Consider the following 20,360-nt stretch of genomic DNA (forward strand, 5'->3'; position numbering starts at 1 on the left):
CCTCTCAGTGAGGTTATCACCAGGTTAAAACCAAAGGAAAAAAGGAGAGTTGGTCCATATTTGTGGCGTATCAAACATGCAGCAGAAGCAAATAAAAACTCTTATCTTCAGAAAAGCAGGCCCAGTTTGTGACTCTGCAGGTTCCCATAGACTACATTGAGCCTATTAGCTTACAACGAAGAAAACATTTACATTAAAAAAAAAAACACACACACACACACACAGAAACAAGGATAGAGAAAGCAGTAGAAATTACAAACAAGAGTTGTACCCTCGAAGACATCAGATATTAGAATTACCATATACAAAGTGAATGAAACAGATTATATTACAAAATACACAAAGAACAAGAGAACATTTTTAAAGTGACCAGAAAATATTGCAATAAACCAAATGAAGATTTATAAAAGCAAAATATGTAAATCATGCAGTATAAAACTTAGTGAATGAGGAGTTCTGCTTCCATGTAAGACGGAATAACTTCATGGTACATCAATCCATCTGCAGAAAACGACTATAAACTCTGAACAAAAGTTAAAAGGCAACTACCAAACTCAGACTTTGGGTAAGCTGAAACTTGGAAGAAGAGATGGGAATGGGTGAATTCCCCACCTTTGTAGATTTAGCTTGAGAGTAGGCCCTAGTCATGACATTGGGGAGGTGGCTGAAGTGCCGGTAGAAAACATGTCATCTTTCTTGCACAAGGAAGAAAAAAGCTGGAGTCATGACCATAAACGCCCAACAGTGAGAGAGCAGTCTGAAGGAAGAGGGGCAGAGAAAGGGGACCCTACTCAGGTTGCATATGTAAACTTTGTCCAGTCTCTGTCTGATTACTGAACTACACATATACAGGATGGATAGCAAATAGCTAAGTGAAAAATCTAAATGTCATCAATTGCACAGAGATCTTAGCTAATGCATTTTGTAGGACAGCTTATATAGCCAAGCAACAAACACACTCCTTTGGGAAAAAAGGGTCTTTGATCCCAAAGGCCCCAAACATCACACTCAAAGTGTAAAGGATAGAATCCAAAATTACTCAACACACAAGAAGCACAAAAATGTGATGTACTAGAAAAATATAATATTATAATGCTTAATCTCATTAGTAATCAGAGAAGTAAAAATTAAGAGTGTATTTTAAAATTGTTTATTTTGACAGAAAAAGGAAAATTTAATACTATTAATTGCTGAAGACGGCAGGGAAAGAAAATCTCCTGTGCTTGTGTTGAGAATATAAACTGAAGTTACTGTTAAGAGAACCATCTAAAAGTTTATTTTTAAATGAAGAACAAACATATATCCAAGTCAGTGATTTCACTCTTGTGTATATGTCTTAGAAATTTCAATACAGGAACAGAAACGTACATGTACAAGAATATAATTTCAGCATTGGTTTTTGCAAGGAACCAAACATCACAGGCATTGGCCTTAGGGGAAAGCGTAAGTGAACTGCAGTCCATGCCTAGATAGAATACTATGCATTAACTCACTGGATAGAATATAAAAATAATGATGCTAAAAATACATATATGCATACATAATACTTTATGAATATGTAGGTATACAAATAAACAAATGAAAATACTTACATATTAAATATACAAGACCAGGAGCTTATGAAAATGTGAATTAAGTTCAGGGGATAAGGAGAAAGGCGTGATATTAAATTTGAATTTCAGATGAACAACAAATAATAGTTAATTGTAACCAAATAATATTGGATTAAAAAGGCCACGATTTGAGTGGGCCACCATTGCAACCTTGACCAGCCAGGAGGATTTACAAGGAAAAGCAGCAGGAGTTGTTTTGAGTCCCAAATATTGCATGGTGTATGCCTATACTAAATACATGGTAAAATTTTTACTAAAATAGTTATTAATTTAAAATTTGAATTTAAGTGGGCATCCCGTATTTTATCTTGAAACTCTAATGTGGAGATAAACAATAACATGTAAAAGAAAGAGTGAAAGAAAGAGAACGGAAAAAAGGAAGAAGGAAAAAGGAAAAAGAAAGGAAAAAAGAAAGAAGGACGGAAAGAAAGAAAGAGAGAAAGACAAGGCATAGACCATCAATAATTCTGTGCCAGCCATGTCTGAGAACTATTGCCAACTCAATTCTGACATGGGGAAGAAAAAAAACAATCAGTGAATAATCAAAATACATAATTTAGGTTCATTATTTTAGAAATATAAATCATAGTTTGACATGATCACCTCTAAAAATGTGGAAGAAAATAACTCTCTTACATCCAGAACTTTAGAAAGTAGAGAAAACATCTTATTTGTCTCTATTTTCTAAGAAGGAACAAACAGCTTTCTGAGATAGTCATATTCTACCTTAAGCTAATGCCCAAACTAACAAAGTTCTTGAATACATTCACTCAATGTTAAATACAAAGGTAAGGTTAGTCTACCAGAAATATAACCTCCTTAAATAAGTACCATTTCTTATTCGATAGAATGTGTATGTTGGGTTGGATAGTTATATTAGAATTTGCTCATTTTAGCTGTAAAAATGGTTGCTAATCATACTTATTGTTACAAATTATTTAAACCCTTCTCATATTCAAGTAACTGGAAACTTAGATTGCCTGATCTAGCTTAGTTCCTTGCTCATTAGGAAATAAGATAAAAGGTTGCTCTACCTAACTTGTCTAAACACAGTATAGGTTTGGTTTTTTTTTTTTTTTTTTTTTTTCCTTCAGTAAAGTGATTTAGAACAATTGAGATCTTTTCTTCCAGGGAGGTAAATTCTCTACCTAATTGTTAAATAATGTGTAAAATACGAAAATGAATAGTTATTTTATTCAGTCTGCATAAGGATAGACCCCAAAATTTGAACCCAAAATTTGGTTGAGATGTTGAGAATGAAGATACCACATACACACCTAGTGGGTATGTGATATGATTTGGTTGTGTTTCCACCCAAATCTCATCTTGAATTGTAGCTCCCATAATTCCGACATGTTGGGGGAGGGACCCAGTTTGAGGTAAGTGAATCATGTGGGTGGATCTTTCCCATGCTGTTCTCTTGATAGTGAATAAGTCTCATGAGATCTGATGGTTTTATAAAGGGAAGTTCCCTTACACACACACTCTGCCTGCCACCCTGTAAGCAGTGATTTTGTTCCTCCTTCACCTTCTGCCATGATTGTGAGGCCTTCCTGGCCATGTGGAACTGGGAGTCAGTTAAACATATTTCCTTTATAAATTACCCAGTCTCAGGTGTGTCTTAATTAGCAGTGTGAGAATGGACTAATACAGTATGAAAGGTTTATTCCTTCCATGTTGAGGCTTTCTGAGGATAGTAAGGCAGGCTCCCAAACCTCGTCAAAAATATCTTGAGAAAGCTGGAAAAGAGACTGGCTTAGGGTTTTTATAATAGTTAAATATGGTAGGAGAGGGGGTTCCTGTGCACAGGCTGGGGCTTGTGTGATTTTCAGACTGGTGCTAAAGAAGGGAAAATTGGATTTCTTAACATCTTGCCCAGATGTGGGGTAGAAGGCACAGAGGAGTGGGGCTTGCAAGCTGTCAGCAGCCAGACATCAAAATGGAGTCAGACTCTCTGCTGCAAGTTCTAATAAAAGGAACAGAATTCTACTGACTAAAGAACATATGATTGACTGGTATCTCATAAATGATCACAGTTGCAATTATAAGGAATTGAAATATATGAAGTAACTCAATGAGAAGTTAAAAATGTAAATAATAGCAGAGCAGGCCCATGCTATGCACAAAAGTCCTAATGGAATTAGAACAATAATAAGAATGTAAGAAATATGAGCATTAGTGCCAACAGAAGTGAAATTAAAAACTGTTAATGTTTAATAACACTGCTTTATATAGTAGTTAGTGGATACAATGGCTATCTATCAGAAGATTAGATCTGTGTTAAAATTTAAACTCAAAATGTTGCTTAAAAATTCTGACATGACTGATGGCTTTTCTTTATTGATGCTAGTGCAGATTACACTGAATAAGAATTTCAGACAGAAAGAAAACCATAAATAAAATCAACCATTTTTAGACTACATCATTTATTCTATAGAGTTTAATAAAAATGTAAAATACCAGCAGTCTCAGCATTTAGATGGTATTTTAGAATATTTAAAAACATTGTTTTTCAGAATTATTCATAAAGCATAATTTAACCTGAACTGAAAAGTAGGCTTATATTGACATCTGCCTTTTCTCTTCCTTCCAGAACTGCAGTGGCCTTTGATTATTATTAAAAACACTGATTGTAATGGATACTCAGCTGCGTAGTTTAAAGAAATGTTGTGGAGCATCAAGAGACACCCTTCCCACTCTCCACACACTGTATCTCACTGACTGAATGCCACTGATTAAGATCCCTTCTTTCCTTTTCCACTCCTAAGGCTTTCCCTCCGTAAAATGTGAAGATTCTTTCTCTCTTTCCATACAAACAAATTAACTAGTTTTTAAAAACTCCTGAAAGAGTAGATTTTAAGTGTTCTTGTCACTCAAAACAATGATAAATATGTGACATATGTTAATTAGCTCTATTTAGCCATTGCACAATATATAAATATTTCAAAACAACATGTTATATATGATAAATATACAAAATCTGAATTTTCAACTAAAAACTTTAAATTAAAAAACCAACAAATTAAATAGGGCTTCTTTCAGCTCTGAAATTCTCAGGTCTTCAACCTAATGTTAGTTTTTCTATTTCAATAAGATGGAATTTTGAGCCTATCTGTCTTATTCTTCTTGTTCACTTCCTAAGCTCCAGTTCTTTGTGAATGAGTCTCAGAGTGAATAGCCCAGATCTCAATTGTCCTGGCCTGTGCATTGGACCTGGACATCTAGAGTTTGGAAAGGGAAGACAAATCTGATCAAAGAATTTCAGGGTAGAAAACAATTATGAGTATAAAAGACAAAACCAATGTCTACTTTGAGGACAGAGATATTTTAGAAAGCATTTTTTTTCTAAGAAAGGACAGGTAACCTAGGACTCAGTAAAAAGCAAATTTCAAGGTACTGTGAGAATAAAAAGATTTCCAGCCCATTGAAAGGTTCTTGGCATCATTCATTCTGAGAACCTTTACTATCATAAATATAAACCACTTTTCATTGCCTGGTTACCAATTATCATACATATATTTTCATTTTCAAAGCCTCTTTGTCCATACCATCTTATTTTCATTAGCAACTCTTAAGAGACATGATACAATTTCAATAGAAGTTTTATTGATGAGAAAGTTGAGGTTCATAAGATGGTCATATGTAAGAGGGTATTTTTACACTTTTACTTCTTACACAATAATGCTAATTCATAGTACTTCTTTGCTATTGGTTAGTATTACATTGAGAAATATTTTGAGATTTTAAGATTTCATCATGAGTATTAACTTCTTCAGAGTAACAAGTTCCAGTTTATGGGAATTGCATTTTATTTTCTCATTTGAAACTACATATTATAAATTGATAAGATCTTAGAAGAGACCTTGAATATCATTAATCCAACACCTTCATCTGGGAAGCCAAAGCCCAGAGAAGTGAAAGTGGTTTGACCAGGTCGCAGAGCTAATCCATTGCAGAGCTAATCCATTGCAGAGCTAATCCATTGCACTGACATTGAAAGTTACATTGTTTGTTAGAGCGGTTTCTGAGAGCTCTGAGTTTTGGCCAAGGATACTTCCTGGTTGCCAAACGTTTCCAAGAAGTTTATCTTGGAAATTCCATGAATTTCTCACCCAAGAATTAATTCACCAAGCCAGATGGCATCCTTGGCAAGAATGGGGTACTACAATCTAAATTTTGCAGTCAGAGAAGAAGTTTGCATTTCATTACAGAATTCAGATGATCAGTGTTCACTCTGTGAGTTTTATGCATTTATTCTCATGCTTGGGAGAATGAGGATACTACATGAGGATCCATGTATTTGAATCTCTAGATAGCATGCAGATACTTGCCCTTAATTTAGCTTGAACATGAAGCCCTCTGTTAATAGTATTAGATAAATTTTGTTAACTGCTTTTGAAAACCAAATAACAAAGTGAAGCTACCTGTAATAAATTTTGGGGTTTATTATAGTAATCTCAGTGTCTTAATTCTTATTTGTGCAAAGTCTGCTATAGGTTTGGGTCCCTCTCCAGGCGGGCTGTTTTTCATGCTGTGGCTCAGTGTTTAAACTCCATATCAAGCCACGCTTTCACAATCACTTCAGCTGAATGGGAGGAGCTAGAGGCACCAGATGTTTCCATATGGAAATGCCACTTATCACTTTTGCTTGTATTTCATTGGCCAAACTAAGTCATACTCAGACCCTGAGGGTTGCAATAGTAAAGTCTATCATAGTTATCCTTGCCTAACAGAACGTAGAGATCTTTTAAAAGAAATAAGGGATTAAAATTGTTGTTCACATTTTTTGTCCTGTTCAGAAAAATGTGGTGATTGAGACCGTAAGTGCAAAGTCAAAGCCACATAGTTAACCTACCTGGAGATCGCTGAGCACTTACCATATGCCAGGCATTGCCCAGAGTTTTTCTGATGTTATCATATTTAAATTAGATCACACAATTGCCCTAAAAGGTTGTATTATTGTTGGCATTATATAGATAAATAAGCTGAGTTTCAATGGTTATATAACTAGCTTAACAATGGGTCAAGACTTTTTGGTAGCAAACACTAAAATGCCTAACAAGGATTGAAGCCTATTAAATAATAAGTATAATAGTCACACAGAAAAAAATAGAGACTTGCCTTTTGCTGCCTTAGAAAAAGTTCACCTTCTTTTCAAAGAGCCCTCCTTCACGACCAGAAATGCTATGGTCCCTCAATTATAGGCTATTTAGAGCCTTTATTGTTGTTACTTTCTTTTGATAATAACTCCTACGTTGCCTGACAAATGTCTTCCATTGTTACCTTAAATTGTTATTTATACCACTTGGAAAGTAGGAATCATATCTGCTTTTATCCTATGTTCCCATCAAAACTGAACAAAGTACCTGGCACATTAGAAGGTGCCTCATGAATTTGTTTTTTAAGGGATTGTCACTTCAGCTTTGAAGAGAACAGCAGCACAGAAAAGAGCATTGTAGGAATGTAAAAATGACTGATATGACACATCTGATGAGTCTCCCTTTGTTTTTGCATTATGCACACCATTACGTAGAATTTTAAATGTCTCTCTCAGCATGATGCTTATTATTTAATCATGGAAGACATGGAGAGGGAGAATGGGATCTGAGGAAAATTTTTCCTTGGAAATATACTCAGTTTCAGTCACTAGTACTTAATTTTCAGCTTGGTGGATGTGAGAGCTTAGGTTGAAATAATATTTGAGTTGGGTGTCAGGCCTGTTAGACCGGCTGGTGTAAATCTCATTTCACATTGAAATTCTTCAAGTACGATTTAGCAGTCTAAAAATTTAGGTAGTTGCTGCCAAAAACTCCACAAAACCTGCAGGCTTGGAATGTCTTCAAGAAAGGATAAACAGGAGTGACAATTAATTTTCTTGAAGGTCATAGTCTAAGAATGATGCAGTATCTTCAGAATTTTGACAATTTGACTGCCCCATAAAGGCCCCCCCAAAATTTCCAACAAATATTTAATCATGCTTCTCAGAACAGAGCTTGCTTTAGAAAATTTAATAATATGGATTTCTGGCTTAAAATAGTATGCTTTTTCCCCTTTTTGGTTGACCTAGGTAATGAAGAGTCACTTAAAGAGTTGAATATATTTAGAGAAAGCAAGTCCTGGGGTAAGAGGTAATAAATGAAAGCCATGATGAGAAGAATCTATCTTAATTTTTCTCATTTCCATTTTCTGTCCATTCACTCAGGTCCTAGGCATGCCTCAATATTTTCTTTCCACATTTTTTTTCTCCTTTGTTCCAAGTGTCTACCCCATTCTCTGTAAAATGCAGGTTGTTATTCCCATTTTTGCCTTATTAATTTCCATTAGTCTGTGAGACTTCAACTAGTGCTTAGTGGGAAATTTCTCCTTATCCTTGACCCCAATATTACCCTTGATATTGCAGGAGTCTAATTGACATGTATGTTGCATTCACTTATTCTGAGGCATGAATGATTGACAAGGCACAGTACAGAGTCCTCACAGGTAGGTTTTCTTGTGAGAGGTAAGATAGGTAGAGGAGAGAATCTATACTGAGTATGTAATATACATAAGTAGTTTTCTATATATTCATGTAAAATAGGTCTCACAATAATATTATGAAGTAAATTCTATCACCTTCCGCGTACCTGTATAGTTAAGAACATTGAAACTCAAATAAGTGACCCAGGTCAAAGGAAGTCCAAAGCCCAGGCAGGAGGGAAGTTGTTTTTGGCCAGAGGAAGATAGAATTGTTTCTAGCGTCAGGGATGGGGAGTTAAACTTTGTTCCTGCTGTAGAAGAGAGATTTTGAATGAAGAACCTGTTCAAACAATGAGTGTAAATTTCTCCCTTGTCACTGGATCACCCTCGCTCATGATGCTGAAGCCCCTGGTTTCAAATAGAGCAGTAAACCGGTGAAACAAAGATGCTGTGGAATAAAACAGTGTGGCCTAATTGGAGACAATGACTATACATTTGCTCAGTGTCAAGTTTGTGAGGGAATTTCAGTTTCAAGTTAAAATGAATGAAGGAAACTTCGACCTGTGGGTATGGGCCTTGCTGAGACAGGGCCATAGCGCCCACGTAAGAAGTGCTGGAGATCAGGGTAAAGTTATGGCAAAGGTATCATCTTTCTACTTTTCCCAAAATGTCTCATTTATTTAGCCATAGCTATCTTTCACTCAGAAACTCTTAAGTTTATGCTCAGATTTCATCTTCATCAAAAATTGCTGGGGCTTAGGCAAAGCAATAGTAGTAGCTCCCGTTTGACCGATGAGAAAAATGATGTCAAAAGAATTTTAAAAATTTCCTAAAGGAATCAAAATTTGCAACTGTGACCCAAATCCAGAAGTCCTGGCCAGCAATATATTGTGGTTTTTACATTATGCAAAAGGGAATAATGATAAAAGAAGGCTTTAAATTAAATTAAATGTAAAATTTTATAAATTTGGTATAAAAAGGCAGATGTGAATCTATCTTTAAAACTAATAACATTAAATATGAATGGATTAAACAATTTATTCAAAAGGCAAATATGTAAGATTAAAAATAAGAGATTTTTAAAAATTACACTTTAAGTTCTGGGATACATGTACAGAACATGCAGGTTTGTTACACAGGTATCCATGTGCCATGGTAGTTTGCTGCACCCATCAACCAGTCATATACATTAGGTATTTCTCCTAATGCTATCCCTCCCTTAACCCTCCATCCTTGACAGGCCCCATTGTGCCATGATCCCCTCCCTGTGGCCATGTGTTCTCACTGTTCAACTCCCACTAATAAGTGAGAACATATGGTGTTTGGTTTTCTGTTCCTGTGTTAGTTTGCTGAGAATTATGGTTTCCAGCTTCATCCATGTCCCTGCAAAGGACATGAACTCATCCTTTTTTAAGTCTGCATAGTATTCCATCACGTCTATGTGCCACATTTTCTTTATCCAGTCTATCATTGATGGGCATTTGGGTTGGTTCCAAGTCTGTGCTTTTGTGAACGGTGCTACAATAAACATACTTGTGGATGTGTCCTTATAGTAGAATGATTGATAATCCTTTTGGTATATACCTAGTAATGGTATTGCTGGGTCAAATGGTATTTCTGGTTCTAAATCCTTGAGGGATCACCACACTGTCTTCTACCATGGCTGAACTAATTTATACCTCCACCAATAGTGTAAAAGCGTTCCTATTTCTCCACACCCTTGCCAGCATCTGTTGTTTCCTGACTTTTTGATGATTGCCATTCTAACTGTAGTGAGATGGTATCTCATCATGGTTTTGATTTGCATTTCTCTAATGACCAGTAATGATGATCTTCTTTTCATATGTTTATTGTCCTCATAAATGTCTTCTTTTAAGTATTGTCTATTCATACCCTCTTCCCACTTTCCGATGGGATTGTTTGTTTTTTCTTGTAAATTTGTTCAAGTTCTTTCTGGATTTTGAATATTAGCCTTTTGTCAGATGAATAGATTGCAAAATTTTTCTCTCATTCTATAGGTTGCCTGTTCACTGGAATGATAGTTTCTTTTGTTGCATAGAAGCTCTTAGTTTAATTAGATCCCATTTGTCAATTTTGGCTTTGGTTGCCATTGCTTTTGGTGTTTTAGTCACGAAGTCTTTGCCCATGCCTATGTATGGAATGGTATTGCCTAAGTTTTCTTCTAGGGTTTTTTTTTTTGGTTTTAGGTCTTACGTTTAAGTCTTTAATCCATCTTGAGTTAATTTTTGTATAAGGTTTATGGAAGGGGTCCAGTTTCAGTTTTCTGCATATGGCTAGCCAGTTTTTCCAACACCATTTATTAAATAGGGAATCCTTTCCCCATTGCTTGTTTTTGTCAGGTTTGTCAAAGATCAGATGGTTGTAGAAGTGTGGCATTATTTCCGAGGCCTCTGTTTTGTTCCATTGGTCTATATATCTGCTTTGGTACCAGCACCATGCTGTTTTGCTTACTGTAGCCTTGTAGTATAGTTTGAAGTCAGGTAGGGTGATGCCTCCAGCTTTGCTGTTTTTGCTTAGGATTGTCTTGATTATAAGGGATCTTTTGTGTTTCCACATGAAATTTAAAGTAGTTTTTCTAATTCTGTGAAGAAAGTCAATGGTAGCTTGATGGGAATAGCATTGAATCTATGAATTACTTTGAGCATTATGGCCATTTTCATAATATTGATCCTTCTTATCCATAAGCATGAAATATTTTTCCCTTTGTTTGTGTCTTCTCCTATTTCCTTGAGCAGTTTTTTATAGTTCTCTTTGAAGAGGTCCTTCACATCCCTTGTAAGTTGTATTCCTAGGTATTTTATTCCCTTTGTAATAATAGGTAATTAAATCTTGTCCATAGGAAATATGCTTTAAATTCAAACATATAAAAGATTGAAAGCAAAAAAATTAAGATGCTACAGCACACAAATAGCAACCACAGAAAACCTGAAAAGGCTACATTAATGTCAGACAATTTTTTTTTTCAAATGTAAAAAAGGTAAAAGAAAAATGTGATGAGCTAAGAGGAATATTTCATAAGAATAAAATAATAAACTTATTAGAAAGATATGACAAATATAAACATACATGGGCTAACAACAAAGTCCCTAAAACTCAAATCAAAAATTTATAGAAATTAAAAAAAGAAATATGCAATTAAACAATAGTAGTTAGAGATTTCAATAATGGATAGAACAAACAGACAGATTAACAAGGAAATGGAAGACTTGAACAACAGTGTGAACCAAAAAGAAATATACGATTAAACAATAGTAGTTAGAGATTTCAATAATGGATAAAACAAACAGACAGATTAACAAGGAAATGGAAGACTTGAACAACAGTGTGAACCAACTAGGCTTAACAGACATTTCTATATCACTCCATTCAATAGCAGTAGAATATAGATTTTCTTCAAGCACACACAAAGCATTTTCTAAGATAGACTATGTTCTAGATCATAAAACAAGCCTAAATAAATTCACAAGAATTGAAATAAAATAACATGTTCTCTCTGATCACAATAAATGAAATTAGAAATCAGTAACAGAAGGAAATCTGGGACACTGACAAGTATGTGGAAATAAAACAACACACTACTATATGAGCAACTGGTCCAAGAGGAATTTACAAAAGAAATGAGAAAGTATTTTGAGGTAGATGTGGCATGCCAAAACTTAAGGCATGTAGAAAAAGTAATGTTTCAAGGGAAATTTATAGCTGTAAACACCTATAGAGAAAAAGGAGAGAGATCTCAAATTAATAACATAATCTTCCACCTTAAGAAACTAGTAAAAGAAAAGTAAAATAAATCTATGACCAGAAGATGGAAGAAAAAATAATGAGCAGAGTGGGAACTAATGAAATAGAGAAGAGAATAGTGATAGAGAAACAATGAAACCAGAAATTAGTTCTTTGAAAAGTTGAACAGAGTTGAAAAATCTTCAGCTAGATTAATCATGATAAACAGGGAAGACTCAAACTACTAAAATCAGAAATAAAAAAGGGATATTACTACTGACCTTACAGACTTTTTTTGAGTATAAGAAAATATTATAAGCCATTGTAGACAAACAAATTAGATAAGTTATATAAAATGAATACATTTCTAGAAAGACACAAATTACCAAAACGGACTTATAAAAAATAAGACAAGCTGATTACACTTATAATAAGTAAATACGTTAAATTAGTGACTGTAAAACTTTTTATGTAGAAGAGCTAAAGGTCAAAGGGCTTCACTGGTGAATTTCACCAAACCTGTAAAGAGCAATTACTACCAATCTTTCACTAATCCTTCAAAAATAGAAGAGGGAACACTTCCTAATTCATTCTATAAGAGTATTATCCAGATATCAACATCAGACAATACATTGCAAGAAAAGAAAACTACTCATCAATATTAATTATCAATATACATGCTAAAATTCTCAACAAGACTAGCAAATCAATCCAGCAACACATAAAAATGGTCATACATTATGGTCAAATAGGACTTATTCCAGAATGCAAGCTTAGTTTAACATCTGAAAATCAATGTAACATACCACATCAATAGAAATGAGGACAAAAAAAATACATGATTGTCTCAATTGAAACAGAAAAAGATCTTTTCACAAAATTCTGTATCTTTTCATGATAAATACAGTTAACAAAATACTAATAGAAGGAACTTCCTCAATCTCATGAAGCACATTTATAAAAAACCTACAGCTAACATTACACTTAATAGTGAAAGACTGGATGCTTTTCCCCTTAAGATTCAGAACAAGACAGACATGTCTACTTGCATCATTTCCATTCAACATTGCAGTAAAAGTTCTAGCCAGTGCAATTAGGTAAGAAAAAGAAATAAAATTCATCTATGTTACATAGTAAAAATAAAATGACCTCTATGTGCACATGATGTGATCTTGTATACAGAAAAATTCTAAAATTTAAATCTAATCTATTATAGCTAAATGGTTAGTACTTTGTCAAGATTATAAAAAGATTAATATATAAAAATCTATTGCATTTCTAAGCACTAGCAATTAATAATCCAAAAATGAAAATTGAAAACAACTCCATAACATCAAAAGGAGTGAAATGCTTAGGATGAACATTAACAAAAAAGAATAAAGTACTTAGGATTAAATTAACAAAAGAAATGCAAGACTTGTACACAGAAAACTACAAAACATCACTAAAAACAACACAAGATCTAATAACTGGAGAAACATTCCTTATCCATGGGCCAGAACACTAAATATTATAAAAATGGCAATACTCTTTAACTTGATTTACACATTCAATGCAAGTCCTATTAATTATCACAGATGATTGTGTGTATGTGTGTGTGTGTAGCAACTGATAAAATTTATATGAAAATTCAAGGGACCCAGAATAATCAAAACAATCTTGAAAAAAAAGAAGCAGGAAAACTCAAAATTCTCATTTCAAAACTTAACCACAAATCTACAGTTATCAAGACACTATGATATTGGCATAAGGATAGACATAAAGATCCATGGAATAGATTTGAGAATGCACAGATAAACCCTTAACTTAATGTCAAGTGATTTTTCACAAGAGTGCCAAGACAATCTAATGTGAAATGAATTGTCTGCTCAAAAAATAGTGCTGAAGCAACTGGAAAGACATATGCAAAAGAATGAATTGGACCCCTACTTTACACAATGTGAAAAAATTAACTCAAAATGGATTACAGACCTTAATGTAAGGGCTTATACAACTCTAAGAAGAAAACACAGAAGTAAATCTTCTTGATCTTGGAGCTAGAAAATGGTTCCTTACATTTAAAACTTAAATTATAAGTGATAAGAGAATAGATAAGTTGGACTGAATTAAAATTAAAAACTTTCGCATGTAAAAGAATAAGAGACTATTACAATAATCCATAGAACGGGAAAAAATTGCAAATCATGCATGTGATAACAGACTTGTACCTGGATTACATAAAGATACAAGTATCTTGTAACTTGTATCTTTATCTACAGGGAGCTTACAACTCAACAACAGACAGACAACCTAAATAAAATACGGGCGACAATTTTGAATAGACATTTCTCTAATGAAGATACACAGATGACTGATAGCATATGAAAAGATGCCTCACAATAGTCTTCACAAGGAAGACTTCATCCCCATTTAGGTGACTAGAATCAAAATGACAGGCAATAACAAGGATCCCAGCATTAGCAAGGATGCAGAGAAATTAGAACCCATGTATATATAAAAAGTGGTACATCTGATATGAAAACGGGTTGTGAGTTTATCAAAATGTTAAACCCAGAATGTTTGTTCCAGCAGTGCTACACCTAAATACATACCACTCAAAATGAAAATATATGTGCACACAAAAACATGCACACAAATGTTCATTGCAGCATTATTCACAATGGCCAAAAAGTACAACCCAAATGTCCATCGACTGAGGAGTGAATTGATAAAATGTGGTATAGCACAATGGAATATTATTTGACAATAGGAAGGAATGATGCTCTGATAGATGCCATAAGATGGATGACCCTTGAAAATATTATGCTAAGTAAAAGAATTCAGTCATGAAATACCACAAATTATATTATTTTATTTTATGTAAGGGCAAGAATAGGCAAATCTGTAGATACAGAAAGTAGATTGGTGGTTGCCTGGGGTGAGATATATGGGGCTGTAGTGGGGTAGGTAGAAAGAATCAGGAGTGACAGCTAATGAGCCCAAGGTTTTCTTTTGTGGGGATAAAAATGTTCTAAAATTAAATAAAATTGGTTGTGTGACTCTGAGACTGTATTAAAAGCTATTTATGTGCACACTTTAAATGTGTAAACTATATGGTATATGAATTCTTAATCAAAGCTCTTTAAAAAACCATGTTTTGATTATTAATCATTCATTTTGTCAATACATGATTATAAAGCAACAATTATCTGCCAGGAATAGTGAAAGAACAATATTACGGGTCATGCCCTTAAGGAGCTTGGAGTCTAGTGGGGGAGATCCGAAATAAATGCAAATTGACCATTGTGATAAATGTTGAAGAAAGATAAAAGTTCCTATGAAAGTGCCTAAGCAGCACTGTTGAATAAAACTTTCTTCAGTGATGGGACACTTTATATCTGTGCTGTCTACCATACTAGCTGCTAGTCACTTGTGACTAATATGCATTTGAAATGTGGCTAGCGCATCTGAGGACCCAATATTTAATTATTTAATACTTGATCTCTTTGCTTATTCCCCACAGAAAGGTATATCAAAATTTGAGAATTTTCTTCTTCAACGAAAGAACACTTTTTCAATTTTTTAATACAGAGTACTGAAATGGAGTGAGTCAATTTTCCCAATGATATTATGTCAAGGAGAAGGACTAAGTCCTTAAACCATCCTCTAAGAGATCCAAATTTAGGGAAGCCGACAATGGAACTCACAAAATGTCATGGAAAAGTAAAAGGTTCATGAATGAAATTATCATGAATCAATAAATAAATGAATGCCAAGAGTCAACCACTTCCATGAATCAGTGAAAAGAACCTGGAAATGAAGTTTCTGAGGTTTAAGTTAAGTTTCTATAGATCCCATCCCAACTCTGCTAGAGGCAACCTGAGGAGGCCTGTTGACTAATCAAAGGAGCTTTAACCTTATACAGGAGTCTTGACCGCTGTTGTGTAAAACTCTTTTAATTGGCCATGTATGGAATCGTCTGCTCTGGAATATTACTGGAGCAGTTACATGCTATTGGGCCTTAGCCTGAGTTACATTTCTTTGAACAGACCCTGAACAAGTCTTCACTCCAGACTGAGATTTCTTAACCTTGGTACTGCTGATATTTAGGGCTAGATAATTTTTCATTGTGGGGGTGCCCTGTGCATTATAGGACATTTAACAATATCTCTGGTCTCTGCTTAGTAAGTGCCAATAGCACTACCTGTCATGATAATCAATCTGTCTGATTTGTTCATTTCACAATGTGTACATGTATTGAAATACCACATTGTACTCCATAAATATATACAATTATTATTTATCAATTAAAAAGAAAAGAAAAAAATGTCTCCAGATATTATCAAATTTCCTCTGGGGGGCAAAATCACCCTGGTTGATAACCACTGCTCTAGATAGTGCTCCTTCCACAAGGAGAGTTGGGGCCAAAATGCCAAACCCAAGGTCTCCAAGTCAGTGTGGGCTGACAAACATATTGACTGAAGAAAAACAAGAGTGTGGAACACCAAAGAAACAGAGATGTAAGTAACCAATTATAAAACATGTGCAAGTGTTATAACAGCATGAACAAGCTCACCGTAGAATCACAGAGCTAGGAGTGATTGATTCTGCCTTGAGGGAAAGGTAGGCATAGAAACAGCTTAGCAGGAAATGTGAAATTTGATTTGGACCAAGAAGGCTGAGTAGATAAAGAGGAGAAAGGCACTGTCAGCTAGAGGACAAAAAAATGTATAAGGGAGTGGAGTCTTGTAGATTGCGGGCAGAAAGGTGTAGATACTGGAGAAGGAAAATGGCAGCAAATCATGAAGACGAGGAGGCCTATTATTATTTGCAGTCTTTATTTTAGTTCTTCCTTATGTGTAGCTCAAAGTTTGTCTCAGGCCTTGCTTATTCAATTATTCCTCATTTCCTAGTGAATGAAAAACATATCAAAACCAGGAGGGACTCTTAAAGTCCATTTTATAAAATCAAGAAGGATCCAGAAAAGGAGATCAATGTGAGAAGGGGGGTTTTCTGTTTGAATTTCTGCCAAAGAGCAGAAATAATTTCTCTTTTTACCTCTTTTTTTTTCCTCTCTTCCTGATCCCTTGAGAAATTCAAACCCTCTTGAGCAAATGCTTGCTAGGGCCTAGGAAAAAGTAATCTTAATTGGCTCTTTCGAATTTATATTTGTGGGAAAGGGTATGAAAGTTCCTCACCCATTTAAATCTGATGGTATTTTTAATTTGGGTAATTATTTAGGTGAGTTGTTATGAAAGCGCGAAAAGCTTTTTCCTGCTTATTGGAAAAAGTCACATTTGTAGTTACTTCAATGTAGAAAAAAATAAGGATGGGCTTTGAAAATTGTCAGTCAGTCTGGGTGTAGGCAAAACCTCATTTGAATCGTCAATATAAGTCTTTACCTTTTAAGTGAGGACAATGGTAGTTCCACGTGGAGTATCTGTTGTATCAAGTTCTGCACTTTGATGTTTGTAACCTGTGCACTGCATGCACATTAATAATGTTTATGAACAGAAACATGCACTGCATGCCCATTAATAATGTTCTTTCACAGAAAGAAAAAAACAGGATATGGCTCTTAATGTTTAGAAACCCACAATATTTGATTTTTGGATAATAATGCTGTATACTATATGATTGTGCCCATTTTCTAACAGAAAATAGATCAGATACATTTAAGTATATTTAAAATATTCAACTATATTTAGGGACAGAAAAGAGGCAGATAGAGTAGGTGTTAAAATAACAGACTTTAAAAGCCAGATTCAGTCTTGGCTTCTCTGCTTATGCAATTTATAACTTATTGCTTAACCTTGTCAAGCCTCGGTGCCCACATTTACAATGCGAGGATTTTAATACTATTTATCTCATAAGACTATGGTCAGAATAAATTGACATAATCCATGTAATGTGTTTAAATGAACATGATCTTGTTTATTCATAATACCTAGTACAGCAGTTCCAATTGGACTCACCACTTGGTTAAGCTTACAATAATCTACTGTCATTCCTCAAGATCCATCTGTTTTCTCTACAAACCACAAAAGGGAGTTGAAAGGAGATGTGGTGGGAATGACCATCCCTGCATCTTCCAAGTCTTTGATGGTGGCACTAACGTCTGCAATTTCTCTAGGAATGCACATGCTTTTGATTTACGAATGTCCTAGGTGGAGGCAGTTCTAATGGCTTCCACTTGGCCTATTCCACCATAATAGCTCTCACTCCACAGTTCAGGGAACCAGTGTTGGAATTATATGAGTTGCTATGTCTATTCCAACTGTGCATCTAGAACTAGTGAAGCAACCAGAGGATGAGTTTGGGGACTCACTGCATCCACCGTGAGTCAGATCTGAGCTTAAACTCCACTGATCATCTGATGTACATCCTCTCAATACTATGACTGGAGGGTCACAAAGATGTTTTGGGTTTTCTGGAATAAGTATCAGTACAGAGCCACTGTCCAGTGGTCCCTGAAAGGTCTGATGATTTTTTCCAATGCACAGTTACCCTGGAAGAAGGCTGTAGGCTTCTTTGGGGAAGGCTAGGGAAAACACTAACAAGTATAAATTTTTGATAGCGTACCTGGGTTCTTTTCCCAGGCCACCTTCCATTCAAGGGGTTCTGGGTCAGCAAAGTGCCTCAAGTCTGGAAATTAATTCAGGGGGCATGACTCTGTTTTTTACTATTCAAATTAGATTCTTGTTCACTTTTGCTAAAATTTCTGCTTATATGTATCAGGTAAGAACCTAATAGGCCTTCTATCTATTTCACTTCTAAGAATACCATGATTAACTGGCTGATGCCACAGGTCTAAATGAGTCAGAATTCTCCTATTGCTGCTTTGACTCTGTTGTCCATTATAGAAACAATATTCACCTTGTCTTTGGAAATTGGGTGCTATCATTTAGCTGCTACCACCCCAAGGTAAGATTGCTCCCATTGCATTTGGCTTTTCCAATCCAATGGCTGGGATTCCCATGGAAACACCTGGCCTTCAAAGAATGATTGCTGTGTTCTTCAAGGATGCTGGGGCTCTCTGTACAAATTTATTTTGCAAAGTATTGGTGAAAGGTATGTTTTATGGCCTCTCCTAGTGTAGGTATTTATTAAATGATGAATCTACTCTAACATTCCAGTCTCTGTAAGCCTTTGAATCCATTCCTTAACATTAAGCCAAAGGAGGCCAGGCATTTCTAATTTGCTTATGGTGGGACATCTTTCAATTCATGTTGTAGCCAACCAACCAACCAAACTATTAGAGGCCTTTCTAACTTCATGAGCTGCAACATTAAATTAAGACTCCCTGCTTAGTGAGCCCACATCAATATTTTCAACCTGATCAAACTTCCTATTCTTTCCATAATTATCCCACACCTTAATACCCATTCCCACATGTGTTCCCTGAATTTTTGCTTATGTAAATTAAATAGCTCAAGTAGTTCTTTGGGACTTTGTACCTTACCTTTGGGGATCTGCTGGGATTTGAGTCTAGTTACAAGTCTAGAAGCAAAGACAGGTGCTGGGAGTGGGTCCAGGGGAAAATCAGCATGTCTTGCATGGTAAGTACTTCAGGTGTGGCTATAAACTATGAAAATTTTCTTAAGCAATGCAGGTTTAGTTTCCTAAAATGGAGGTGAAAAGGCCAATGCCACTGTGGGTGGGGAGGGACTATCCACCAGGTCTGGGGAATGCCACTGCTGTGTCAAAGAAGACTCATCAGAATTTAGGAGCTAAATGCTCCCAGCTTTATTAGTGTCTTCACACATGCCCTCCTCCTAACTTACATTAACCCATTCTTTCTCAGTTAATGCCCTTGCTTTAACAGCAGACACCTTGTGAGGTTGAAAGGTCAACCTTGCATTTTCAACCTCATCCAATTGCAGGATGAGGTTCTGTGTTTCATTTTCTGCAATTTCAACTCTGCAGCTACAGTAGATAAGGCTTTTCCTCAGGACACATCTAGAAGCTCTAAGGTTATTTGTGCAGTGCTTGAACTGGAAATTTGAATCTCTGAACTCCCTTTTGTCTTTCACCACTTTGTCCAGCAATATTAGAAACAACAACCAACATCACTGTATTTTTGTTTTCCAAAAATGTTCAAAAGCATCATATACAGAGTCATTGCCTTCTCACTTCTTAAAAGTGATTAATTAGGGATATGCAGATAATTTTACATTTCTATAAACAGTTTACTCCATGAACTATCAGTTCTGTTTTAAATAGTCATTTGTGTCTTTAATGAGTTTAGAAAGACAATTCTGGAAACTTCAGGACCAATTCTGAAAATTCTCATCCTTAAAATTTTGTTCAATTCAGTATGATGTGGCTGTGGGTTTGTCATAGATGGCTTTTATTATTTTAAGATATATTCTTTCGATGTTTAGTTTCCTGAGGGTTTTCATCATGAAAGGATGCTGGGTTTTATTGAAAGCTTTCTTTATGTCCATTGAGATGATCACATGATTTTTGCTTTTACTTCTGTTTATGTGGTGAGTGACATTTATTGATTTGTGTTATGTTGAACCAACCTTATAATCAAAGATGAAGCCAACTTAATCATTGTAAGTTAAC

The 20,360-nt window shown here is 35.1% G+C and overlaps 1 long non-coding RNA gene across 1 annotated transcript in view; it reads left to right on the top strand.

The window, feature by feature from the left end:
- Positions 1-8,093, top strand: part of LOC116533534 — a 58,460-nt gene extending 50,367 nt beyond the window's left edge. Inside the window, exon 8 of the long non-coding RNA XR_004261338.1 lies at positions 8,014-8,093. This is a non-coding gene — a long non-coding RNA (uncharacterized LOC116533534). The remainder of the gene's footprint in view (positions 1-8,013) is intronic.
- The last annotated feature ends 12,267 nt before the right edge of the window (positions 8,094-20,360 follow it).

Source organism: Sapajus apella, unplaced genomic scaffold (genome assembly GCF_009761245.1).
Source record: "Sapajus apella isolate SASKATOON/1434 unplaced genomic scaffold, GSC_monkey_1.0 scaffold3, whole genome shotgun sequence".
Taxonomy (NCBI): Eukaryota; Metazoa; Chordata; class Mammalia; order Primates; family Cebidae; genus Sapajus; species Sapajus apella.